We start from the raw sequence: 27388 nt of genomic DNA, 5'->3' as shown, positions 1-27388 counted from the left end.
AGGGTTATGTTGAGGGCTAGGGTTAGAGATCCGGTTAGGGTTACGATTGGACCTAGGGTTAGGGTTATGTTGAGGGCTAGGGTTAGAGTTCCTGTTAGGGTTCCGATTCAACCTACGGTTAGGGTTATGTTGAGGGCTAGGGTTAGAGATCCGGTTATGCTTACGATTGGACCTAGGGTTAGGGTTATGTTGAGGGCTAGGTTTAGAGATCCGGTTAGGGTTACGATTGGACCTAGGGTTAGGGTTATGTTGAGGGCTAGGGTTAAAAATCCGGTTATGCTTACGATTGGACCTAGGGTTAGGGTTATGTTGAGGGCTAGGGTTAGAGATCCGGTTAGGGTTACGATTGGACCTAGGGTTAGGGTTATGTTGAGGGCTAGGGTTAGAGATCCGGTTAGGGTTACGATTGGACCTAGGGTTAGGGTTATGTTGAGGGCTAAGGTTAGAGATCCGGTTAGGGTTACGATTGGACCTAGGGTTAGGGTTATGTTGAGGGCTAGGGTTAGAGATCCGGTTAGGGTTACGATTGGACCTAGGGTTAGGGTTATGTTGAGGGCTAAGGTTAGAGATCCGGTTAGGGTTACGATTGGAACTAGGGATAGGGTTATGTTGAGGGCTAGGGTTAGAGATCCGGTTAGGGTTACGATTGGACCTAGGGTTAGGGTTATGTTGAGGGCTAGGGTTAGCGATCCGGTTAGGGTTACGATTGGACCTAGGGTTAGGGTTATGTTGAGGGCTAGGGTTAGAGATCCGGTTAGGGTTACGATTGTACCTAGGGTTAGGGTTATGTTGAGGGCTAGGGTTAGAGATCAGGTTAGGGTTACGATTGGACCTAGTGTTAGGGTTATGTTGAGGGCTAGGTTTAGAGATCCGGTTAGGGTTACGATTGGACCTAGGGTTAGGGTTATGTTGAGGGCTAGGGTTAGAGATCAGGTTAGGGTTACGATTGGACCTAGTGTTAAGGTTATGTTGAGGGCTAGGGTTAGAGATCAGGTTAGGGTTACGATTGGACCTAGGGTTAGGGTTATGTTGAGGGCTAGGGTTAGAGATCCGGTTAGGCTTACGATTGGACCTAGGGTTAGGGTTATGTTGAGGGCTAGGGTTAGAGATCCGGTTAGGGTTACGATTGGACCTAGGGTTAGGGTTATGTTGAGGGCTAGGGTTAGAGATCCGGTTAGGGTTACGATTGGACCTAGGGTTAGGGTTATGTTGAGGGCTAGGGTTCGAGATCCGGTTATGCTTACGATTGGACCTAGGGTTAGGGTTATGTTGAGGGCTAGGGTTAGAGATCCGGTTAGGGTTACGATTGGACCTAGGGTTACGGTTATGTTGAGGGCTAGGGTTAGAGATCCGATTAGGGTTACGATTGGACATAGGGTTAGGGTTATGTTGAGGGCTAGGGTTAGAGATCCGGTTAGGGTTACGATTGGACCTAGGGTTAGGGTTATGTTGAGGGCTAGGGTTAGAGATCCGGTTAGGGTTACGATTGGACCTAGGGTTAGGGTTATGTTGAGGGCCAGGGTTAGAGATCCGGTTATGCTTACGACTGGACCTAGGTTTAGGGTTATGTTGAGGGCCAGGGTTAGAGATCCGGTTAGGGTTACGATTAGACCTAGGGTTAGGGTTATGTTGAGGGCCAGGGTTCGAGATCCGGTGAGGGTTACGATTGGACCTAGGGATAGGGTTATGTTGAGGGCTAGGGTTAGAGATCCGGTTAGGGTTACGATTGGACCTAGGGTTAGGGTTATGTTGAGGGCTAGGGTTATCGATCCGGTTAGGGTTACGATTGGACCTAGGGTTAGGATTATGTTGAGGGCTAGGGTTAGAGATCCGGTTAGGGTTACGATGGACCTAGGGTTAGGGTTATGTTGAGTGCTAGGGTTAGAGATCCGGTTAGTGTTACGATTGGACCTAGGGTTAGGGTTATGTTGAGGGTTAGGGTTAGAGATCCGGTTAGGGTTACGATTGGACCTAGGGTTAGGGTTATGTTGAGGGCTAGGGTTAGAGATCCGGTTAGGGTTACGATTGGACCTAGGGTTAGGGTTATGTTGAGGGCTAGGGTTAGAGATCCGGTTAGGGTTACGATTGGACCTAGGGTTAGGGTTAGGTTGAGGGCCAGGGTTAGAGATCCGGTTACGGTTACGATTGGACCTAGGGTAGGGTTATGTTGAGGGCTAGGGTTGGAGATCCGGTTAGTGTTACGATTGGACCTAGGGTTAGGGTTATGTTTTGGGCTAGGGTTTGCGATCCGGTTATGCTTACGATTGGACCTAGGGTTAGGGTTATGTTGGGCGCTAGGGTTAGAGATCCGGTTATGCTTAAGATTGGACCGAGGGTTAGGGTTATGTTGAGGGCTAGGGTTAGAGATCCGGTTAGGGTTATGAGTGCACCTAGTGTTAGCGTTATGTTGAGGGCTATGGTTAGAGAGACTGTTAGGGTTACGATTGGACCTAGGGTTAGGGTTATGTTGGGCGCTAGGGTTAGAGATCCGCTTAGGGTTACGATTGGACCTAGGGTTAGGGTTATGTTGAGGGCTAGGGTTAGAGATCCGGTTAGGGTTCCGATTGGACCTAGGGTTAGGGTTATGTTGAGGGCTAGGGTTAGCGATCCGGTTAGGGTTACGATTGGACCTAGGGTTAGGGTATGTTGAGGGCTGGGGTTAGAGATCCGGTTATGCTTACGATTGGACCTAGGGTTAGGGTTATGTTGAGGGCTAGGGTTAGAGATCCGGTTAGGGTTACGATTGGACCTAGGGTTAGGGTTATGTTGAGGGCTAGGGTTAGAGATCCGGTTAGGGTTACGATTGGACCTAGGGTTAGGGTTATGTTGAGGGCTAGGGTTAGAGTTCCTGTTAGGGTTCCGATTCAACCTACGGTTAGGGTTATGTTGAGGGCTAGGGTTAGAGATCCGGTTATGCTTACCTTTGGACCTAGGGTTAGGGTTATGTTGAGGGCTAGGTTTAGAGATCCGGTTAGGGTTACGATTGGACCTAGGGTTAGTGTTATGTTGAGGGCTAGGGTTAAAAATCCGGTTATGCTTACGATTGGACTTAGGGTTAGGGTTATGTTGAGGGCTAGGGTTAGAGATCCGGTTAGGGTTACGATTGGACCTAGGGTTAGGGTTATGTTGAGGGCTAGGGTTAGAGATCCGTTTAGGGTTACGATTGGACCTAGGGTTAGGGTTATGTTGAGGGTTAGGGTTAGAGATCCGGTTAGGGTTACGATTGGACCTAGGGTTAGGGTTATGTTGAGGGCTAGGGTTAGAGATCCGGTTAGGGTTACGATTGGACCTAGGGTTAGGGTTATGTTGAGGGCTAAGGTTAGAGATCCGGTTAGGTTTACGATTGGAACTAGGGATAGGGTTATGTTGAGGGCTAGGGTTAGAGATCCGGTTAGGGTTACGATTGGACCTAGGGTTAGGGTTATGTTGAGGGCTAGGGTTAGCGATCCGGTTAGGGTTCCGATTGGACCTAGGGTTAGGGTTATGTTGAGGGCTAGGGTTAGAGATCCGGTTAGGGTTACGATTGGACCTAGGGTTAGGGTTATGTTGAGGGCTAGGGTTAGAGATCAGGTTAGGGTTACGATTGGACCTAGGGTTAGGGTTATGTTGAGGGCTAGGGTTAGAGATCAGGTTAGGGTTACGATTGGACCTAGGGTTAGGGTTATGTTGAGGGCTAGGGTTAGAGATCCGGTTAGGCTTACGATTGGACCTATGGTTAGGGTTATGTTGGGCGCTAGGGTTAGAGATCCGCTTAGGGTTACGATTGGACCTAGGGTTAGGGTTATGTTGAGGGCTAGGGTTAGCGATCCGGTTAGGGTTACGATTGGACCTAAGGTTAGGGTTATGTTGAGGGTTAGGATTAGAGATCCGGTTATGCTTACGATTGGACCTAGGGTTAGGGTTATGTTGAGGGCCAGGGTTAGAGATCCGGTTAGGGTTACGATTGGACCTAGGGTTAGGGTTATGTTGAGGGCTAGGGTTAGCGATCCGGTTAGGGTTACGATTGGACCTAGGGTTAGGGTTATGTTGAGGGCTAGGGTTAGAGATCCGGTTAGGGTTACCATTGGACCTAGGGTTAGGGTTATGTTGAGAGCTAGGGTTAGAGATCCGTTTAGGGTTACGATTGGACCTAGGGTTAGGGTTATGTTGAGGGCTCTTGTTAGAGATCTGGTTAGGGTTACGATTGGACCTAGGGTTAGGGTTATGTTGAGTGCTAGGGTTAGAGATCCGGGTAGGGTTACGATTGGACCTAGGGTTAGGGTTATGTTGAGGGCTAGGGTTAGAGATCCGGTTATGCTTACGATTGGACCTAGGGTTAGGGTTATGTTGAGGGCTAGGGTTAGAGATCCGGTTAGGGTTACGATTGGACCTAGGGTTAGGGTTATGTTGAGGGCTAGGGTTAGAGATCCGGTTATGCTTACGATTGGACCTAGGGTTAGGGTTATGTTGAGGGCTAGGGTTAGAGATCCGTTTAGGGTTACGATTGGACCTAGGGATAGGGTTATGTTGAGGGTTAGGGTTAGAGATCCGGTTATGCTTACGATTGGACCTAGGGTTAGGCTTATGTTGAGGGCTAGGGTTAGAGATCCGGTTATGCTTACGATTGGACCTAGGGTTAGGCTTATGTTGAGGGCTAGGGTTAGAGATCCGGTTAGGGTTACGATTGGACCTAGGGTTAGGGTTATGTTGAGGGCTAGGGTTAGAGATCCGGTTAGGGTTACGATTGGACCTAGGGTTAGGGTTATGTTGAGGGCTAGGGTTAGAGATCCGGTTAGGGTTACGATTGGACCTAGGGTTAGGGTTATGTTGAGGGCTAAGGTTAGAGATCCGGTTAGGGTTACGATTGGAACTAGGGATAGGGTTATGTTGAGGGCTAGGGTTAGAGATCCGGTTAGGGTTACGATTGGACCTAGGGTTAGGGTTATGTTGAGGGCTAGGGTTAGCGATCCGGTTAGGGTTACGATTGGACCTAGGGTTAGGGTTATGTTGAGGGCTAGGGTTAGAGATCCGGTTAGGGTTACGATTGGACCTAGGGTTAGGGTTATGTTGAGGGCTAGGGTTAGAGATCAGGTTAGGGTTACGATTGGACCTAGGGTGAGGGTTATGTTGAGGGCTAGGGTTAGAGATCAGGTTAGGGTTACGATTGGACCTAGGGTTAGGGTTATGTTGAGGGCTAGGGTTAGAGATCCGGTTAGGCTTACGATTGGACCTAGGGTTAGGGTTATGTTGGGCGCTAGGGTTAGAGATCCGCTTAGGGTTACGATTGGACCTAGGGTTAGGGTTATGTTGAGGGCTAGGGTTAGAGATCCGGTTAGGCTTACGATTGGACCTAGGGTTAGGGTTATGTTGAGGGCTAGGGTTAGAGATCCGGTTAGGGTTACGATTGGACCTAGTGTTAGGGTTATGTTGAGGGCTAGGGTTAGAGATCCGGTTAGGGTTACGATTGGACCTAGGGTTAGGGTTATGTTGAGGGCTAGGGTTAGAGATCCGGTTAGGGTTACGATTGGACCTAGGGTTAGGGTTATGTTGAGGGCTAGGGTTAGAGATCCGGTTAGGGTTACGATTGGACCTAGGGTTAGGGTTATGTTGAGGGCTAGGGTTAGAGATCCGGTTATGCTTACGATTGGACCTAGGGTTAGGGTTATGTTGAGGGCTAGGGTTAGAGATCCGGTTAGGGTTACGATTGGACCTAGGGTTAGGGTTATGTTGAGGGCTAGGGTTAGAGATCCGGTTATGCTTACGATTGGACCTAGGGTTAGGGTTATGTTGAGGGCTAGGGTTAGAGATCCGGTTAGGGTTACGATTGGACCTAGGGATAGGGTTATGTTGAGGGTTAGGGTTAGAGATCCGGTTAGGGTTACGATTGGACCTAGGGTTAGGGTTATGTTGAGGGCTAGGGTTAGAGATCCGGTTAGGGTTACGATTGGACCTAGGGTTAGGGTTATGTTGAGGGCTAGGGTTAGAGATCCGGTTAGGCTTACGATTGGACCTAGGGTTAGGGTTATGTTGAGGGCTAGGGTTAGAGATCCGGTTAGGGTTACGATTGGACCTAGTGTTAGGGTTATGTTGAGGGCTAGGGTTAGAGATCCGGTTAGGGTTACGATTGGACCTAGTGTTAGGGTTATGTTGAGGGCTATGGTTAGAGAGACTGTTAGGGTTACGATTGGACCTAGGGTTAGGGTTATGTTGGGCGCTAGGGTTAGAGATCCGCTTAGGGTTACGATTGGACCTAGGGTTAGGGTTATGTTGAGGGCTAGGGTTAGAGATCCGGTTAGGGTTCCGATTGGACCTAGGGTTAGGGTTATGTTGAGGGCTAGGGTTAGCGATCCGGTTAGGGTTACGATTGGACCTAGGGTTAGGGAATGTTGAGGGTTGGGGTTAGAGATCCGGTTATGCTTACGATTGGACCTAGGGTTAGGGTTATGTTGAGGGCTAGGGTTAGAGATCCGGTTAGGGTTACGATTGGACCTAGGGTTAGGGTTATGTTGAGGGCTAGGGTTAGAGATCCGGTTATGCTTACGATTGGACCTAGGGTTAGGGTTATGTTGAGGGCTAGGGTTAGAGATCCGGTTAGGGTTACGATTGGACCTAGGGATAGGGTTATGTTGAGGGTTAGGGTTAGAGATCCGGTTAGGGTTACGATTGGACCTAGGGTTAGGGTTATGTTGAGGGCTAGGGTTAGAGATCTGGTTATGCTTACGATTGGACCTAGGGTTAGGGTTATGTTGAGGGCTAGGGTTAGAGATCCGGTTAGGGTTACGATTGGACCTAGGGTTAGGGTTATGTTGAGGGCTAGGGTTAGAGATCCGGTTAGGGTTACGATTGGACCTAGGGTTAGGGTTATGTTGAGGGCCTGGTTAGAGATCCGGTTAGGCTTACGATTGGACCTAGGGTTAGGGTTATGTTGAGGGCTAGGGTTAGAGATCCAGTTAGGGTTACGATTGGACCTAGGGTTAGGGTTAGGTTGAGGGCTAGGGTTAGAGATCCGGTTAGGGTTACGATTGGACCTAGAGTTAGGGTTATGTTGAGGGCTAGGGTTCGAGATCCGGTTATGCTTACGATTGGACCTAGGGTTAGAGTTATGTTGAGGGCTAGGGTTAGAGATCCGGATAGGGTTACGGTGGGACATAGGGTTAGGGTTATGTTGAGGGCTAGGGTTAGAGATCCGGTTAGGGATACGATTGGACCTAGGGTTAGGGTTATGTTGAGGGCTAGGGTTAGAGATCCGGTTAGGGTTACGATTGGACCTAGGGTTAGGGTCATGTTGAGGGCTAGGGTTAGAGATCCGGTTAGGGTTACGATTGGACCTAGGGTTAGGGTTATGTTGAGGGTTAGGGTTAGAGATCCGGTTATGGTTACGATTGGACCTAGGGTTAGTGTTATGTTGAGGGCTAGGGTTAGAGATCCGGTTAGGGTTATGATTGGACCTAGGGTTAGGTTTATGTTGAGGGCTAGGGTTAGAGAGACTGTTAGGGATACGATTGGAGCTAGGGTTAGGGTTATGTTGAGGGATAGTTTTAGAGATCCGGTTAGGGTTACGATTGGACCTAGGGTTAGGGTTATGTTGAGGGCTAGGGTTAGAGATCCGGTTAGGGTTACGATTGGACCTAGGGTTAGGGTTATGTTGAGGGCTAGGGTTAGAGATCCGGTTAGGGTTACGATTGGACCTAGGGTTAGGGTTATGTTGAGGGCCTGGTTAGAGATCCGGTTAGGCTTACGATTGGACCTAGGGTTAGGGTTATGTTGAGGGCTAGGGTTAGAGATCCAGTTAGGGTTACGATTGGACCTAGGGTTAGGGTTAGGTTGAGGGATAGGGTTAGAGATCCGGTTAGGGTTACGATTGGACCTAGAGTTAGGGTTATGTTGAGGGCTAGGGTTCGAGATCCGGTTATGCTTACGATTGGACCTAGGGTTAGGGTTATGTTGAGGGCTAGGGTTAGAGATCCGGATAGGGTTACAGTGGGACATAGGGTTAGGGTTATGTTGAGGGCTAGGGTTAGAGATCCGGTTAGGGATACGATTGGACCTAGGGTTAGGGTTATGTTGAGGGCTAGGGTTAGAGATCCGGTTAGGGTTACGATTGGACCTAGGGTTAGGGTCATGTTGAGGGCTAGGGTTAGAGATCCGGTTAGGGTTACGATTGGACCTAGGGTTAGGGTTATGTTGAGGGTTAGGGTTAGAGATCCGGTTATGGTTACGATTGGACCTAGGGTTAGTGTTATGTTGAGGGCTAGGGTTAGAGATCCGGTTAGGGTTATGATTGGACCTAGGGTTAGGTTTATGTTGAGGGCTAGGGTTAGAGAGACTGTTAGGGATACGATTGGAGCTAGGGTTAGGGTTATGTTGAGGGATAGTTTTAGAGATCCGGTTAGGGTTACGATTGGACCTAGGGTTAGGGTTATGTTGAGGGCTAGGGTTAGAGATCCGGTTAGGGTTACGATTGGACCTAGGGTTAGGGTTATGTTGAGGGCTAGGGTTAGAGATCCGGTTATGCTTACGATTGGACCTAGGGTTAGGGTTATGTTGAGGGCTAGGGTTAGAGATCCGGTTAGGGTTACGATTGGACCTAGGGATAGGGTTATGTTGAGGGTTAGGGTTAGAGATCCGGTTAGGGTTACGATTGGACCTAGGGTTAGGGTTATGTTGAGGGCTAGGGTTAGAGATCTGGTTATGCTTACGATTGGACCTAGGGTTAGGGTTATGTTGAGGGCTAGGGTTAGAGATCCGGTTAGGGTTACGATTGGACCTAGGGTTAGGGTTATGTTGAGGGCTAGGGTTAGAGATCCGGTTAGGGTTACGATTGGACCTAGGGTTAGGGTTATGTTGAGGGCCTGGTTAGAGATCCGGTTAGGCTTACGATTGGACCTAGGGTTAGGGTTATGTTGAGGGCTAGGGTTAGAGATCCAGTTAGGGTTACGATTGGACCTAGGGTTAGGGTTAAGTTGAGGGCTAGGGTTAGAGATCCGGTTAGGGTTACGATTGGACCTAGAGTTAGGGTTATGTTGAGGGCTAGGGTTCGAGATCCGGTTATGCTTACGATTGGACCTAGGGTTAGGGTTATGTTGAGGGCTAGGGTTAGAGATCCGGATAGGGTTACGGTGGGACATAGGGTTAGGGTTATGTTGAGGGCTAGGGTTAGAGATCCGGTTAGGGATACGATTGGACCTAGGGTTAGGGTTATGTTGAGGGCTAGGGTTAGAGATCCGGTTAGGGTTACGATGGACCTAGGGTTAGGGTTATGTTGAGGGCTACGGTTAGAGATCCGGTTAGTGTTACGATTGGACCTAGGGTTAGGGTTATGTTGAGGGCTAGGGTTAGAGATCCGGTTAGGGTTACGATTGGACCTAGGGTTAGGGTTATGTTGAGGGCTAGGGTTAGAGATCCGGTTAGGGTTACGATTGGACCTAGGGTTAGGGTTAGGTTGAGGGCCAGGGTTAGAGATCCGGTTATGCTTACGATTGAACCTAGGGTTAGGGTTATGTTGAGGGCTAGGGTTAGAGATCCGGTTAGGGTTACGATTGGACCTAGGGTTAGGGTTATTTTGAGGGCTAGGGTTAGCGATCCGGTTACGGTTACGATTGTACCTAGGGTTAGGGTTATGTTGAGGGCTAGGGTTAGAGATCCGGTTAGGGTTACGATTGGACCTAGGGTTAGGGTTATGTTGAGGGCTAGGGTTAGAGTTCCTGTTAGGGTTCCGATTCAACCTACGGTTAGGGTTATGTTGAGGGCTAGGGTTAGAGATCCGGTTATGCTTACGATTGGACCTAGGGTTAGGGTTATGTTGAGGGCTAGGTTTAGAGATCCGGTTAGGGTTACGATTGGACCTAGGGTTAGGGTTATGTTGAGGGCTAGGGTTAAAAATCCGGTTATGCTTACGATTGGACCTAGGGTTAGGGTTATGTTGAGGGCTAGGGTTAGAGATCCGGTTAGGGTTACGATTGGACCTAGGGTTAGGGTTATGTTGAGGGCTAGGGTTAGAGATCCGGTTAGGGTTACGATTGGACCTAGGGTTAGGGTTATGTTGAGGGCTAAGGTTAGAGATCCGGTTAGGGTTACGATTGGACCTAGGGTTAGGGTTATGTTGAGGGCTAGGGTTAGAGATCCGGTTAGGGTTACGATTGGACCTAGGGTTAGGGTTATGTTGAGGGCTAAGGTTAGAGATCCGGTTAGGGTTACGATTGGAACTAGGGATAGGGTTATGTTGAGGGCTAGGGTTAGAGATCCGGTTAGGGTTACGATTGGACCTAGGGTTAGGGTTATGTTGAGGGCTAGGGTTAGCGATCCGGTTAGGGTTACGATTGGACCTAGGGTTAGGGTTATGTTGAGGGCTAGGGTTAGAGATCCGGTTAGGGTTACGATTGTACCTAGGGTTAGGGTTATGTTGAGGGCTAGGGTTAGAGATCAGGTTAGGGTTACGATTGGACCTAGTGTTAGGGTTATGTTGAGGGCTAGGTTTAGAGATCCGGTTAGGGTTACGATTGGACCTAGGGTTAGGGTTATGTTGAGGGCTAGGGTTAGAGATCAGGTTAGGGTTACGATTGGACCTAGTGTTAAGGTTATGTTGAGGGCTAGGGTTAGAGATCAGGTTAGGGTTACGATTGGACCTAGGGTTAGGGTTATGTTGAGGGCTAGGGTTAGAGATCCGGTTAGGCTTACGATTGGACCTAGGGTTAGGGTTATGTTGAGGGCTAGGGTTAGAGATCCGGTTAGGGTTACGATTGGACCTAGGGTTAGGGTTATGTTGAGGGCTAGGGTTAGAGATCCGGTTAGGGTTACGATTGGACCTAGGGTTAGGGTTATGTTGAGGGCTAGGGTTCGAGATCCGGTTATGCTTACGATTGGACCTAGGGTTAGGGTTATGTTGAGGGCTAGGGTTAGAGATCCGGTTAGGGTTACGATTGGACCTAGGGTTACGGTTATGTTGAGGGCTAGGGTTAGAGATCCGATTAGGGTTACGATTGGACATAGGGTTAGGGTTATGTTGAGGGCTAGGGTTAGAGATCCGGTTAGGGTTACGATTGGACCTAGGGTTAGGGTTATGTTGAGGGCTAGGGTTAGAGATCCGGTTAGGGTTACGATTGGACCTAGGGTTAGGGTTATGTTGAGGGCCAGGGTTAGAGATCCGGTTATGCTTACGACTGGACCTAGGTTTAGGGTTATGTTGAGGGCCAGGGTTAGAGATCCGGTTAGGGTTACGATTAGACCTAGGGTTAGGGTTATGTTGAGGGCCAGGGTTCGAGATCCGGTGAGGGTTACGATTGGACCTAGGGATAGGGTTATGTTGAGGGCTAGGGTTAGAGATCCGGTTAGGGTTACGATTGGACCTAGGGTTAGGGTTATGTTGAGGGCTAGGGTTATCGATCCGGTTAGGGTTACGATTGGACCTAGGGTTAGGATTATGTTGAGGGCTAGGGTTAGAGATCCGGTTAGGGTTACGATGGACCTAGGGTTAGGGTTATGTTGAGTGCTAGGGTTAGAGATCCGGTTAGTGTTACGATTGGACCTAGGGTTAGGGTTATGTTGAGGGTTAGGGTTAGAGATCCGGTTAGGGTTACGATTGGACCTAGGGTTAGGGTTATGTTGAGGGCTAGGGTTAGAGATCCGGTTAGGGTTACGATTGGACCTAGGGTTAGGGTTATGTTGAGGGCTAGGGTTAGAGATCCGGTTAGGGTTACGATTGGACCTAGGGTTAGGGTTAGGTTGAGGGCCAGGGTTAGAGATCCGGTTACGGTTACGATTGGACCTAGGGTAGGGTTATGTTGAGGGCTAGGGTTGGAGATCCGGTTAGTGTTACGATTGGACCTAGGGTTAGGGTTATGTTTTGGGCTAGGGTTTGCGATCCGGTTATGCTTACGATTGGACCTAGGGTTAGGGTTATGTTGGGCGCTAGGGTTAGAGATCCGGTTATGCTTAAGATTGGACCGAGGGTTAGGGTTATGTTGAGGGCTAGGGTTAGAGATCCGGTTAGGGTTATGAGTGCACCTAGTGTTAGCGTTATGTTGAGGGCTATGGTTAGAGAGACTGTTAGGGTTACGATTGGACCTAGGGTTAGGGTTATGTTGGGCGCTAGGGTTAGAGATCCGCTTAGGGTTACGATTGGACCTAGGGTTAGGGTTATGTTGAGGGCTAGGGTTAGAGATCCGGTTAGGGTTCCGATTGGACCTAGGGTTAGGGTTATGTTGAGGGCTAGGGTTAGCGATCCGGTTAGGGTTACGATTGGACCTAGGGTTAGGGTATGTTGAGGGCTGGGGTTAGAGATCCGGTTATGCTTACGATTGGACCTAGGGTTAGGGTTATGTTGAGGGCTAGGGTTAGAGATCCGGTTAGGGTTACGATTGGACCTAGGGTTAGGGTTATGTTGAGGGCTAGGGTTAGAGATCCGGTTAGGGTTACGATTGGACCTAGGGTTAGGGTTATGTTGAGGGCTAGGGTTAGAGTTCCTGTTAGGGTTCCGATTCAACCTACGGTTAGGGTTATGTTGAGGGCTAGGGTTAGAGATCCGGTTATGCTTACCTTTGGACCTAGGGTTAGGGTTATGTTGAGGGCTAGGTTTAGAGATCCGGTTAGGGTTACGATTGGACCTAGGGTTAGTGTTATGTTGAGGGCTAGGGTTAAAAATCCGGTTATGCTTACGATTGGACTTAGGGTTAGGGTTATGTTGAGGGCTAGGGTTAGAGATCCGGTTAGGGTTACGATTGGACCTAGGGTTAGGGTTATGTTGAGGGCTAGGGTTAGAGATCCGTTTAGGGTTACGATTGGACCTAGGGTTAGGGTTATGTTGAGGGTTAGGGTTAGAGATCCGGTTAGGGTTACGATTGGACCTAGGGTTAGGGTTATGTTGAGGGCTAGGGTTAGAGATCCGGTTAGGGTTACGATTGGACCTAGGGTTAGGGTTATGTTGAGGGCTAAGGTTAGAGATCCGGTTAGGTTTACGATTGGAACTAGGGATAGGGTTATGTTGAGGGCTAGGGTTAGAGATCCGGTTAGGGTTACGATTGGACCTAGGGTTAGGGTTATGTTGAGGGCTAGGGTTAGCGATCCGGTTAGGGTTCCGATTGGACCTAGGGTTAGGGTTATGTTGAGGGCTAGGGTTAGAGATCCGGTTAGGGTTACGATTGGACCTAGGGTTAGGGTTATGTTGAGGGCTAGGGTTAGAGATCAGGTTAGGGTTACGATTGGACCTAGGGTTAGGGTTATGTTGAGGGCTAGGGTTAGAGATCAGGTTAGGGTTACGATTGGACCTAGGGTTAGGGTTATGTTGAGGGCTAGGGTTAGAGATCCGGTTAGGCTTACGATTGGACCTATGGTTAGGGTTATGTTGGGCGCTAGGGTTAGAGATCCGCTTAGGGTTACGATTGGACCTAGGGTTAGGGTTATGTTGAGGGCTAGGGTTAGCGATCCGGTTAGGGTTACGATTGGACCTAAGGTTAGGGTTATGTTGAGGGTTAGGATTAGAGATCCGGTTATGCTTACGATTGGACCTAGGGTTAGGGTTATGTTGAGGGCCAGGGTTAGAGATCCGGTTAGGGTTACGATTGGACCTAGGGTTAGGGTTATGTTGAGGGCTAGGGTTAGCGATCCGGTTAGGGTTACGATTGGACCTAGGGTTAGGGTTATGTTGAGGGCTAGGGTTAGAGATCCGGTTAGGGTTACCATTGGACCTAGGGTTAGGGTTATGTTGAGAGCTAGGGTTAGAGATCCGTTTAGGGTTACGATTGGACCTAGGGTTAGGGTTATGTTGAGGGCTCTTGTTAGAGATCTGGTTAGGGTTACGATTGGACCTAGGGTTAGGGTTATGTTGAGTGCTAGGGTTAGAGATCCGGGTAGGGTTACGATTGGACCTAGGGTTAGGGTTATGTTGAGGGCTAGGGTTAGAGATCCGGTTATGCTTACGATTGGACCTAGGGTTAGGGTTATGTTGAGGGCTAGGGTTAGAGATCCGGTTAGGGTTACGATTGGACCTAGGGTTAGGGTTATGTTGAGGGCTAGGGTTAGAGATCCGGTTATGCTTACGATTGGACCTAGGGTTAGGGTTATGTTGAGGGCTAGGGTTAGAGATCCGTTTAGGGTTACGATTGGACCTAGGGATAGGGTTATGTTGAGGGTTAGGGTTAGAGATCCGGTTATGCTTACGATTGGACCTAGGGTTAGGCTTATGTTGAGGGCTAGGGTTAGAGATCCGGTTATGCTTACGATTGGACCTAGGGTTAGGCTTATGTTGAGGGCTAGGGTTAGAGATCCGGTTAGGGTTACGATTGGACCTAGGGTTAGGGTTATGTTGAGGGCTAGGGTTAGAGATCCGGTTAGGGTTACGATTGGACCTAGGGTTAGGGTTATGTTGAGGGCTAGGGTTAGAGATCCGGTTAGGGTTACGATTGGACCTAGGGTTAGGGTTATGTTGAGGGCTAAGGTTAGAGATCCGGTTAGGGTTACGATTGGAACTAGGGATAGGGTTATGTTGAGGGCTAGGGTTAGAGATCCGGTTAGGGTTACGATTGGACCTAGGGTTAGGGTTATGTTGAGGGCTAGGGTTAGCGATCCGGTTAGGGTTACGATTGGACCTAGGGTTAGGGTTATGTTGAGGGCTAGGGTTAGAGATCCGGTTAGGGTTACGATTGGACCTAGGGTTAGGGTTATGTTGAGGGCTAGGGTTAGAGATCAGGTTAGGGTTACGATTGGACCTAGGGTGAGGGTTATGTTGAGGGCTAGGGTTAGAGATCAGGTTAGGGTTACGATTGGACCTAGGGTTAGGGTTATGTTGAGGGCTAGGGTTAGAGATCCGGTTAGGCTTACGATTGGACCTAGGGTTAGGGTTATGTTGGGCGCTAGGGTTAGAGATCCGCTTAGGGTTACGATTGGACCTAGGGTTAGGGTTATGTTGAGGGCTAGGGTTAGAGATCCGGTTAGGCTTACGATTGGACCTAGGGTTAGGGTTATGTTGAGGGCTAGGGTTAGAGATCCGGTTAGGGTTACGATTGGACCTAGTGTTAGGGTTATGTTGAGGGCTAGGGTTAGAGATCCGGTTAGGGTTACGATTGGACCTAGGGTTAGGGTTATGTTGAGGGCTAGGGTTAGAGATCCGGTTAGGGTTACGATTGGACCTAGGGTTAGGGTTATGTTGAGGGCTAGGGTTAGAGATCCGGTTAGGGTTACGATTGGACCTAGGGTTAGGGTTATGTTGAGGGCTAGGGTTAGAGATCCGGTTATGCTTACGATTGGACCTAGGGTTAGGGTTATGTTGAGGGCTAGGGTTAGAGATCCGGTTAGGGTTACGATTGGACCTAGGGTTAGGGTTATGTTGAGGGCTAGGGTTAGAGATCCGGTTATGCTTACGATTGGACCTAGGGTTAGGGTTATGTTGAGGGCTAGGGTTAGAGATCCGGTTAGGGTTACGATTGGACCTAGGGATAGGGTTATGTTGAGGGTTAGGGTTAGAGATCCGGTTAGGGTTACGATTGGACCTAGGGTTAGGGTTATGTTGAGGGCTAGGGTTAGAGATCCGGTTAGGGTTACGATTGGACCTAGGGTTAGGGTTATGTTGAGGGCTAGGGTTAGAGATCCGGTTAGGCTTACGATTGGACCTAGGGTTAGGGTTATGTTGAGGGCTAGGGTTAGAGATCCGGTTAGGGTTACGATTGGACCTAGTGTTAGGGTTATGTTGAGGGCTAGGGTTAGAGATCCGGTTAGGGTTACGATTGGACCTAGTGTTAGGGTTATGTTGAGGGCTATGGTTAGAGAGACTGTTAGGGTTACGATTGGACCTAGGGTTAGGGTTATGTTGGGCGCTAGGGTTAGAGATCCGCTTAGGGTTACGATTGGACCTAGGGTTAGGGTTATGTTGAGGGCTAGGGTTAGAGATCCGGTTAGGGTTCCGATTGGACCTAGGGTTAGGGTTATGTTGAGGGCTAGGGTTAGCGATCCGGTTAGGGTTACGATTGGACCTAGGGTTAGGGAATGTTGAGGGTTGGGGTTAGAGATCCGGTTATGCTTACGATTGGACCTAGGGTTAGGGTTATGTTGAGGGCTAGGGTTAGAGATCCGGTTAGGGTTACGATTGGACCTAGGGTTAGGGTTATGTTGAGGGCTAGGGTTAGAGATCCGGTTATGCTTACGATTGGACCTAGGGTTAGGGTTATGTTGAGGGCTAGGGTTAGAGATCCGGTTAGGGTTACGATTGGACCTAGGGATAGGGTTATGTTGAGGGTTAGGGTTAGAGATCCGGTTAGGGTTACGATTGGACCTAGGGTTAGGGTTATGTTGAGGGCTAGGGTTAGAGATCTGGTTATGCTTACGATTGGACCTAGGGTTAGGGTTATGTTGAGGGCTAGGGTTAGAGATCCGGTTAGGGTTACGATTGGACCTAGGGTTAGGGTTATGTTGAGGGCTAGGGTTAGAGATCCGGTTAGGGTTACGATTGGACCTAGGGTTAGGGTTATGTTGAGGGCCTGGTTAGAGATCCGGTTAGGCTTACGATTGGACCTAGGGTTAGGGTTATGTTGAGGGCTAGGGTTAGAGATCCAGTTAGGGTTACGATTGGACCTAGGGTTAGGGTTAGGTTGAGGGCTAGGGTTAGAGATCCGGTTAGGGTTACGATTGGACCTAGAGTTAGGGTTATGTTGAGGGCTAGGGTTCGAGATCCGGTTATGCTTACGATTGGACCTAGGGTTAGGGTTATGTTGAGGGCTAGGGTTAGAGATCCGGATAGGGTTACGGTGGGACATAGGGTTAGGGTTATGTTGAGGGCTAGGGTTAGAGATCCGGTTAGGGATACGATTGGACCTAGGGTTAGGGTTATGTTGAGGGCTAGGGTTAGAGATCCGGTTAGGGTTACGATTGGACCTAGGGTTAGGGTCATGTTGAGGGCTAGGGTTAGAGATCCGGTTAGGGTTACGATTGGACCTAGGGTTAGGGTTATGTTGAGGGTTAGGGTTAGAGATCCGGTTATGGTTACGATTGGACCTAGGGTTAGTGTTATGTTGAGGGCTAGGGTTAGAGATCCGGTTAGGGTTATGATTGGACCTAGGGTTAGGTTTATGTTGAGGGCTAGGGTTAGAGAGACTGTTAGGGATACGATTGGAGCTAGGGTTAGGGTTATGTTGAGGGATAGTTTTAGAGATCCGGTTAGGGTTACGATTGGACCTAGGGTTAGGGTTATGTTGAGGGCTAGGGTTAGAGATCCGGTTAGGGTTACGATTGGACCTAGGGTTAGGGTTATGTTGAGGGCTAGGGTTAGAGATCCGGTTAGGGTTACGATTGGACCTAGGGTTAGGGTTATGTTGAGGGCCTGGTTAGAGATCCGGTTAGGCTTACGATTGGACCTAGGGTTAGGGTTATGTTGAGGGCTAGGGTTAGAGATCCAGTTAGGGTTACGATTGGACCTAGGGTTAGGGTTAGGTTGAGGGATAGGGTTAGAGATCCGGTTAGGGTTACGATTGGACCTAGAGTTAGGGTTATGTTGAGGGCTAGGGTTCGAGATCCGGTTATGCTTACGATTGGACCTAGGGTTAGGGTTATGTTGAGGGCTAGGGTTAGAGATCCGGATAGGGTTACAGTGGGACATAGGGTTAGGGTTATGTTGAGGGCTAGGGTTAGAGATCCGGTTAGGGATACGATTGGACCTAGGGTTAGGGTTATGTTGAGGGCTAGGGTTAGAGATCCGGTTAGGGTTACGATTGGACCTAGGGTTAGGGTCATGTTGAGGGCTAGGGTTAGAGATCCGGTTAGGGTTACGATTGGACCTAGGGTTAGGGTTATGTTGAGGGTTAGGGTTAGAGATCCGGTTATGGTTACGATTGGACCTAGGGTTAGTGTTATGTTGAGGGCTAGGGTTAGAGATCCGGTTAGGGTTATGATTGGACCTAGGGTTAGGTTTATGTTGAGGGCTAGGGTTAGAGAGACTGTTAGGGATACGATTGGAGCTAGGGTTAGGGTTATGTTGAGGGATAGTTTTAGAGATCCGGTTAGGGTTACGATTGGACCTAGGGTTAGGGTTATGTTGAGGGCTAGGGTTAGAGATCCGGTTAGGGTTACGATTGGACCTAGGGTTAGGGTTATGTTGAGGGCTAGGGTTAGAGATCCGGTTATGCTTACGATTGGACCTAGGGTTAGGGTTATGTTGAGGGCTAGGGTTAGAGATCCGGTTAGGGTTACGATTGGACCTAGGGATAGGGTTATGTTGAGGGTTAGGGTTAGAGATCCGGTTAGGGTTACGATTGGACCTAGGGTTAGGGTTATGTTGAGGGCTAGGGTTAGAGATCTGGTTATGCTTACGATTGGACCTAGGGTTAGGGTTATGTTGAGGGCTAGGGTTAGAGATCCGGTTAGGGTTACGATTGGACCTAGGGTTAGGGTTATGTTGAGGGCTAGGGTTAGAGATCCGGTTAGGGTTACGATTGGACCTAGGGTTAGGGTTATGTTGAGGGCCTGGTTAGAGATCCGGTTAGGCTTACGATTGGACCTAGGGTTAGGGTTATGTTGAGGGCTAGGGTTAGAGATCCAGTTAGGGTTACGATTGGACCTAGGGTTAGGGTTAAGTTGAGGGCTAGGGTTAGAGATCCGGTTAGGGTTACGATTGGACCTAGAGTTAGGGTTATGTTGAGGGCTAGGGTTCGAGATCCGGTTATGCTTACGATTGGACCTAGGGTTAGGGTTATGTTGAGGGCTAGGGTTAGAGATCCGGATAGGGTTACGGTGGGACATAGGGTTAGGGTGATGTTGAGGGCTAGGTTTAGAGATCCGGTTAGGGTTACGATTGGACCTAGGGTTAGGGTTATGTTGAGGGCTAGGGTTAGAGATTCGGTTAGGGTTACGATTGGACCTAAGGTTAGGGTTATGTTGAGGGCTAGGGTTAGAGATCCGGTTAGGGTTACGATTGGACCTAGGGTTAGGATTATGTTGAGGGCTAGGGTTAGAGATCCGGTTAGGGTTACGATTGGACCTAGGGTGAGGGTTATGTCGAGGGCTAGGGTTAGAGACCCGGTTAGGGTTACGATTGGACCTAGGGTTAGGGTTATGTTGAGGGCTAGGGTTAGAGATCTGGTTAGGCTTACGATTGGACCTAGGGTTAGAGTTATGTTGAGGGCTAGGGTTAGAGATCCGGTTAGGATTACGATTGGACCTAGGGTTAGGGTTATGTTGAGGGCTAAGGTTAGAGATCCGGTTAGGGTTACGATTGGAACTAGGGATAGGGTTATGTTGAGGGCTAGGGTTAGAGATCCGGTTAGGGTTACGATTGGACCTAGGGTTAGGGTTATGTTGAGGGCTAGGGTTAGCGATCCGGTTAGGGTTACGATTGGACCTAGGGTTAGGGTTATGTTGAGGGCTAGGGTTAGAGATCCGGTTAGGGTTACGATTGGACCTAGGGTTAGGGTTATGTTGAGGGCTAGGGTTAAAGATCAGGTTAGGGTTACGATTGGACCTAGGGTTAGGGTTATGTTGAGGGCTAGGGTTAGAGATCCGGTTAGGGTTACGATTGGACCTAGGGTTAGGGTTATTTTGAGGGCCAGGGTTAGAGATCCGGTTATGCTTACGACTGGACCTAGGTTTAGGGTTATGTTGACGGCCAGGGTTAGAGATCCGGTTAGGGTTACGATTGGACCTAGGATTAGGGTTATGTTGAGGGCCAGGGTTCGAGATCCGGTTAGGGTTACGATTGGACCTAGGGATAGGGTTATGTTGAGGGCTAGGGTTAGAGATCCGGTTAGGGTTACGATTGGACCTAGGGTTAGGGTTATGTTGAGGGCTAGGGTTAGCGATCCGGTTAGGGTTACGATTGGACCTAGGGTTAGGGTTATGTTGAGGGCTAGGGTTAGAGATCCGGTTAGGGTTACGATTGGACCTAGGGTTAGGGTTATGTTGAGGGCTAGGTTTAGAGATCTGGTTATGCTTACGATTGGACCTAGGGTTAGGGTTATGTTGAGGGCTAGGGTTAGAGATCCGGTTAGGGTTACGATTGGACCTAGGGTTAGGGTTATGTTGAGGGCTAGGGTTAGAGATCCGGTTAGGGTTACGATTGGACCTAGGGTTAGGGTTATGTTGAGGGCTAGGGTTAGAGATCCGGTTAGGCTTACGATTGGACCTAGGGTTAGGGTTATGTTGAGGGCTAGGGTTAGAGATCCGGTTAGGGTTACGATTGGACCTAGGGTTAGGGTTATGTTGAGGGCTAGGGTTAGAGATCCGGTTAGGGTTACGATTGGACCTAGAGTTAGGGTTATGTTGAGGGCTAGGGTTCGAGATCCGGTTATGCTTACGATTGGACCTAGGGTTAGGGTTATGTTGAGGGCTAGGGTTAGAGATCCGGATAGGGTTACGGTGGGACCTAGGGTTAGGGTTATGTTGAGGGCTAGGGTTAGAGATCCGGTTAGGGATACGATTGGACCTAGGGTTATGGTTATGTTGAGGGCTAGGGTTAGAGATCCGGTTAGGGTTACAATTGGACCTAGGGTTAGGGTCATGTTGAGGGCTAGGGTTAGAGATCCGGTTAGGGTTATGATTGGACCTAGGGTTAGGGTTATGTTGAGGGTTAGGGTTAGAGAGACTGTTAGGGATACGATTGGAGTTAGGGTTAGGGTTATGTTGAGGGATAGTTTTAGAGATCCGGTTAGGGTTACGATTGGACCTAGGGTTAGGGTTATGTTGAGGGCTAGGTTTAGAGATCCGGTTAGGGTTACGATAGGACCTAGGGTTAGGGTTATGTTGAGGGCTAGGGTTAGCGATCCGGTTAGGGGTACGATTGGACCTAGGGTAAGGGTTATGTTGAGGGCTAGGGTTAGCGATCCGGTTAGGGTTACGATTGGACCTAAGGTTAGGGTTATGTTGAGGGCTAGGGTTAGAGATCCGGTTAGGGTTACGATTGGACCTAGGGTTAGGATTATGTTGAGGGCTAGGGTTAGAGATCCGGTTAGGGTTACGATTGGACCTAGAGTGAGGGTTATGTCGAGGGCTAGGGTTAGAGAACTGTTAGGGTTACGATTGGACCTAGGGTTAGGGTTATGTTGAGGGCTAGGGTTAGAGATCTGGTTAGGCTTACGATTGGACCTAGGGTTAGAGTTATGTTGAGGGCTAGGGTTAGAGATCCGGTTAGGGTTACGATTGGACCTAGGGTTAGGGTTATGTTGAGGGCTAAAGTTAGATATCCGGTTAGGGTTACGATTGGAACTAGGGATAGGGTTATGTTGAGGGCTAGGGTTAGAGATCCGGTTAGGGTTACGATTGGACCTAGGGTTAGGGTTATGTTGAGGGCTAGGGTTAGCGATCCGGTTAGGGTTACGATTGGACCTAGGGTTAGGGTTATGTTGAGGGCTAGGGTTAGAGATCCGGTTAGGGTTACGATTGGACCTAGGGTTAGGGTTATGTTGAGGGCTAGGGTTAGCGATCCGGTTAGGGGTACGATTGGACCTAGGGTAAGGGTTATGTTGAGGGCTAGGGTTAGCGATCCGGTTAGGGTTACGATTGGACCTAAGGTTAGGGTTATGTTGAGGGCTAGGGTTAGAGATCCGGTTAGGGTTACGATTGGACCTAGGGTTAGGATTATGTTGAGGGCTAGGTTTAGAGATCCGGTTAGGGTTACGATTGGACCTAGGGTGAGGGTTATGTCGAGGGCTAGGGTTAGAGATCCGGTTAGGGTTACGATTGGACCTAGGGTTAGGGTTATGTTGAGGGCTAGGGTTAGAGATCTGGTTAGGCTTACGATTGGACCTAGGGTTAGAGTTATGTTGAGGGCTAGGGTTAGAGATCCGGTTAGGGTTACGATTGGACCTAGGGTTAGGGTTATGTTGAGGGCTAAGGTTAAAGATCCGGTTAGGGTTACGATTGGAACTAGGGATAGGGTTATGTTGAGGGCTAGGGTTAGAGATCCGGTTAGGGTTACGATTGGACCTAGGGTTAGGGTTATGTTGAGGGCTAGGGTTAGCGATCCGGTTAGGGTTACGATTGGACCTAGGGTTAGGGTTATGTTGAGGGCTAGGGTTAGAGATCCGGTTAGGGTTACGATTGGACCTAGGGTTAGGGTTATGTTGAGGGCTAGGGTTAGAGATCCGGTTATGCTTACGACTGGACCTAGGTTTAGGGTTATGTTGAGGGCCAGGGTTAGAGATCCGGTTAGGGTTACGATTGGACCTAGGGTTAGGGTTATGTTGAGGGCTAGGGTTAGAGATCCGGTTATGCTTACGATTGGACCTAGGGTTAGGGTTATGTTGAGGGCTAAGGTTAGAGATCCGGTTAGGGTTACGATTGGACCTAGGGTTAGGGTTATGTTGAGGGCTAGGGTTAGAGATCCGGTTAGGGTTACGATTGGACCTAGGGTTAGGGTTATGTTGAGGGCCAGGGTTCGAGATCCGGTTAGGGTTACGATTGGACCTAGGGATAGGGTTATGTTGAGGGCTAGGGTTAGAGATCCGGTTAGGGTTACGATTGGACCTAGGGTTAGGGTTATGTTGAGGGCTAGGGTTAGCGATCCGGTTAGGGTTACGATTGGACCTAGGGTTAGGATTATGTTGAGGGCTAGGGTTAGAGATCCGGTTAGGGTTACGATGGACCTAGGGTTAGGGTTATGTTGAGGGCTACGGTTAGAGATCCGGTTAGTGTTACGATTGGACCTAGGGTTAGGGTTATGTTGAGGGCTAGGGTTAGAGATCCGGTTAGGGTTACGATTGGACCTAGGGTTAGGGTTATGTTGAGGGCTAGGGTTAGAGATCCGGTTAGGGTTACGATTGGACCTAGGGTTAGGGTTAGGTTGAGGGCCAGGGTTAGAGATCCGGTTATGCTTATGATTGGACCTAGGGTTAGGGTTATGTTGAGGGCTAGGGTTAGAGATCCGGTTAGGGTTACGATTGGACCTAGGGTTAGGGTTATGTTGAGGGCTAGGGTTAGCGATCCGGTTACGGTTACGATTGGACCTAGGGTTAGGGTTATGTTGAGGGCTAGGGTTAGAGATCCGGTTAGGGTTACGATTGGACCTAGGGTTAGGGTTATGTTGAGGGCTAGGGTTAGAGTTCCTGTTAGGGTTCCGATTCAACCTACGGTTAGGGTTATGTTGAGGGCTAGGGTTAGAGATCCGGTTATGCTTACGATTGGACCTAGGGTTAGGGTTATGTTGAGGGCTAGGTTTAGAGATCCGGTTAGGGTTACGATTGGACCTAGGGTTAGGGTTATGTTGAGGGCTAGGGTTAAAAATCCGGTTATGCTTACGATTGGACCTAGGGTTAGGGTTATGTTGAGGGCTAGGGTTAGAGATCCGGTTAGGGTTACGATTGGACCTAGGGTTAGGGTTATGTTGAGGGCTAGGGTTAGAGATCCGGTTAGGGTTACGATTGGACCTAGGGTTAGGGTTATGTTGAGGGCTAAGGTTAGAGATCCGGTTAGGGTTACGATTGGACCTAGGGTTAGGGTTATGTTGAGGGCTAAGGTTAGAGATCCGGTTAGGGTTACGATTGGAACTAGGGATAAGGTTATGTTGAGGGCTAGGGTTAGAGATCCGGTTAGGGTTACGATTGGACCTAGGGTTAGGGTTATGTTGAGGGCTAGGGTTAGCGATCCGGTTAGGGTTACGATTGGACCTAGGGTTAGGGTTATGTTGAGGGCTAGGGTTAGAGATCCGGTTAGGGTTACGATTGGACCTAGGGTTAGGGTTATGTTGAGGGCTAGGGTTAGAGATCAGGTTAGGGTTACGATTGGACCTAGTGTTAGGGTTATGTTGAGGGCTAGGGTTAGAGATCAGGTTAGGGTTACGATTGGACCTAGGGTTAGGGTTATGTTGAGGGCTAGGGTTAGAGATCCGGTTAGGCTTACGATTGGACCTAGGGTTAGGGTTATGTTGAGGGCTAGGGTTAGAGATCCGGTTAGGGTTACGATTGGACCTAGGGTTAGGGTTATGTTGAGGGCTAGGGTTAGAGATCCGGTTAGGGTTACGATTGGACCTAGGGTTAGGGTTATGTTGAGGGCTAGGGTTCGAGATCCGGTTATGCTTACGATTGGACCTAGGGTTAGGGTTATGTTGAGGGCTAGGGTTAGAGATCCGGTTAGGGTTACGATTGGACCTAGGGTTAGGGTTATGTTGAGGGCTAGGGTTAGAGATCCGATTAGGGTTACGATTGGACATAGGGTTAGGGTTATGTTGAGGGCTAGGGTTAGAGATCCGGTTAGGGTTACGATTGGACCTAGGGTTAGGGTTATGTTGAGGGCTAGGGTTAGAGATCCGGTTAGGGTTACGATTGGACCTAGGGTTAGGGTTATGTTGAGGGCCAGGGTTAGAGATCCGGTTATGCTTACGACTGGACCTAGGTTTAGGGTTATGTTGAGGGCCAGGGTTAGAGATCCGGTTAGGGTTACGATTGGACCTAGGGTTAGGGTTATGTTGAGGGCCAGGGTTCGAGATCCGGTGAGGGTTACGATTGGACCTAGGGATAGGGTTATGTTGAGGGCTAGGGTTAGAGATCCGGTTAGGGTTACGATTGGACCTAGGGTTAGGGTTATGTTGAGGGCTAGGGTTATCGATCCGGTTAGGGTTACGATTGGACCTAGGGTTAGGATTATGTTGAGGGCTAGGGTTAGAGATCCGGTTAGGGTTACGATGGACCTAGGGTTAGGGTTATGTTGAGTGCTAGGGTTAGAGATCCGGTTAGTGTTACGATTGGACCTAGGGTTAGGGTTATGTTGAGGGTTAGGGTTAGAGATCCGGTTAGGGTTACGATTGGACCTAGGGTTAGGGTTATGTTGAGGGCTAGGGTTAGAGATCCGGTTAGGGTTACGATTGGACCTAGGGTTAGGGTTATGTTGAGGGCTAGGGTTAGAGATCCGGTTAGGGTTACGATTGGACCTAGGGTTAGGGTTAGGTTGAGGGCCAGGGTTAGAGATCCGGTTACGGTTACGATTGGACCTAGGGTAGGGTTATGTTGAGGGCTAGGGTTGGAGATCCGGTTAGTGTTACGATTGGACCTAGGGTTAGGGTTATGTTTTGGGCTAGGGTTTGCGATCCGGTTATGCTTACGATTGGACCTAGGGTTAGGGTTATGTTGGGCGCTAGGGTTAGAGATCCGGTTATGCTTAAGATTGGACCGAGGGTTAGGGTTATGTTGAGGGCTAGGGTTAGAGATCCGGTTAGGGTTATGAGTGCACCTAGTGTTAGCGTTATGTTGAGGGCTATGGTTAGAGAGACTGTTAGGGTTACGATTGGACCTAGGGTTAGGGTTATGTTGGGCGCTAGGGTTAGAGATCCGCTTAGGGTTACGATTGGACCTAGGGTTAGGGTTATGTTGAGGGCTAGGGTTAGAGATCCGGTTAGGGTTCCGATTGGACCTAGGGTTAGGGTTATGTTGAGGGCTAGGGTTAGCGATCCGGTTAGGGTTACGATTGGACCTAGGGTTAGGGTATGTTGAGGGCTGGGGTTAGAGATCCGGTTATGCTTACGATTGGACCTAGGGTTAGGGTTATGTTGAGGGCTAGGGTTAGAGATCCGGTTAGGGTTACGATTGGACCTAGGGTTAGGGTTATGTTGAGGGCTAGGGTTAGAGATCCGGTTAGGGTTACGATTGGACCTAGGGTTAGGGTTATGTTGAGGGCTAGGGTTAGAGTTCCTGTTAGGGTTCCGATTCAACCTACGGTTAGGGTTATGTTGAGGGCTAGGGTTAGAGATCCGGTTATGCTTACCTCTGGACCTAGGGTTAGGGTTATGTTGAGGGCTAGGTTTAGAGATCCGGTTAGGGTTACGATTGGACCTAGGGTTAGTGTTATGTTGAGGGCTAGGGTTAAAAATCCGGTTATGCTTACGATTGGACCTAGGGTTAGGGTTATGTTGAGGGCTAGGGTTAGAGATCCGGTTAGGGTTACGATTGGACCTAGGGTTAGGGTTATGTTGAGGGCTAGGGTTAGAGATCCGGTTAGGGTTACGATTGGACCTAGGGTTAGGGTTATGTTGAGGGTTAGGGTTAGAGATCCGGTTAGGGTTACGATTGGACCTAGGGTTAGGGTTATGTTGAGGGCTAGGGTTAGAGATCCGGTTAGGGTTACGATTGGACCTAGGGTTAGGGTTATGTTGAGGGCTAAGGTTAGAGATCCGGTTAGGGTTACGATTGGAACTAGGGATAGGGTTATGTTGAGGGCTAGGGTTAGAGATCCGGTTAGGGTTACGATTGGACCTAGGGTTAGGGTTATGTTGAGGGCTAGGGTTAGCGATCCGGTTAGGGTTCCGATTGGACCTAGGGTTAGGGTTATGTTGAGGGCTAGGGTTAGAGATCCGGTTAGGGTTACGATTGGACCTAGGGTTAGGGTTATGTTGAGGGCTAGGGTTAGAGATCAGGTTAGGGTTACGATTGGACCTAGGGTTAGGGTTATGTTGAGGGCTAGGGTTAGAGATCCGGTTAGGCTTACGATTGGACCTATGGTTAGGGTTATGTTGGGCGCTAGGGTTAGAGATCCGCTTAGGGTTACGATTGGACCTAGGGTTAGGGTTATGTTGAGGGCTAGGGTTAGCGATCCGGTTAGGGTTACGATTGGACCTAAGGTTAGGGTTATGTTGAGGGTTAGGATTAGAGATCCGGTTATGCTTACGATTGGACCTAGGGTTAGGGTTATGTTGAGGGCCAGGGTTAGAGATCCGGTTAGGGTTACGATTGGACCTAGGGTTAGGGTTATGTTGAGGGCTAGGGTTAGCGATCCGGTTAGGGTTACGATTGGACCTAGGGTTAGGGTTATGTTGAGGGCTAGGGTTAGAGATCCGGTTAGGGTTACCATTGGACCTAGGGTTAGGGTTATGTTGAGAGCTAGGGTTAGAGATCCGTTTAGGGTTACGATTGGACCTAGGGTTAGGGTTATGTTGAGGGCTCTTGTTAGAGATCTGGTTAGGGTTACGATTGGACCTAGGGTTAGGGTTATGTTGAGTGCTAGGGTTAGAGATCCGGGTAGGGTTACGATTGGACCTAGGGTTAGGGTTATGTTGAGGGCTAGGGTTAGAGATCCGGTTATGCTTACGATTGGACCTAGGGTTAGGGTTATGTTGAGGGCTAGGGTTAGAGATCCGGTTAGGGTTACGATTGGACCTAGGGTTAGGGTTATGTTGAGGACTAGGGTTAGAGATCCGGTTATGCTTACGATTGGACCTAGGGTTAGGGTTATGTTGAGGGCTAGGGTTAGAGATCCGTTTAGGGTTACGATTGGACCTAGGGATAGGGTTATGTTGAGGGTTAGGGTTAGAGATCCGGTTAGGGTTACGATTGGACCTAGGGTTAGGGTTATGTTGAGGGCTAGGGTTAGAGATCTGGTTATGCTTACGATTGGACCTAGGGTTAGGGTTATGTTGAGGGCTAGGGTTAGAGATCCGGTTAGGGTTACGATTGGACCTAGGGTTAGGGTTATGTTGAGGGCTAGGGTTAGAGATCCCGTTAGGGTTACGATT

Source organism: Miniopterus natalensis, chromosome 18 (assembly GCF_054644295.1).
Source record: "Miniopterus natalensis isolate mMinNat1 chromosome 18, mMinNat1.hap1, whole genome shotgun sequence".
In the NCBI taxonomy this organism is placed as follows: domain Eukaryota; kingdom Metazoa; phylum Chordata; class Mammalia; order Chiroptera; family Miniopteridae; genus Miniopterus; species Miniopterus natalensis.
Note: the sequence above shows the minus strand (reverse complement) of the source record.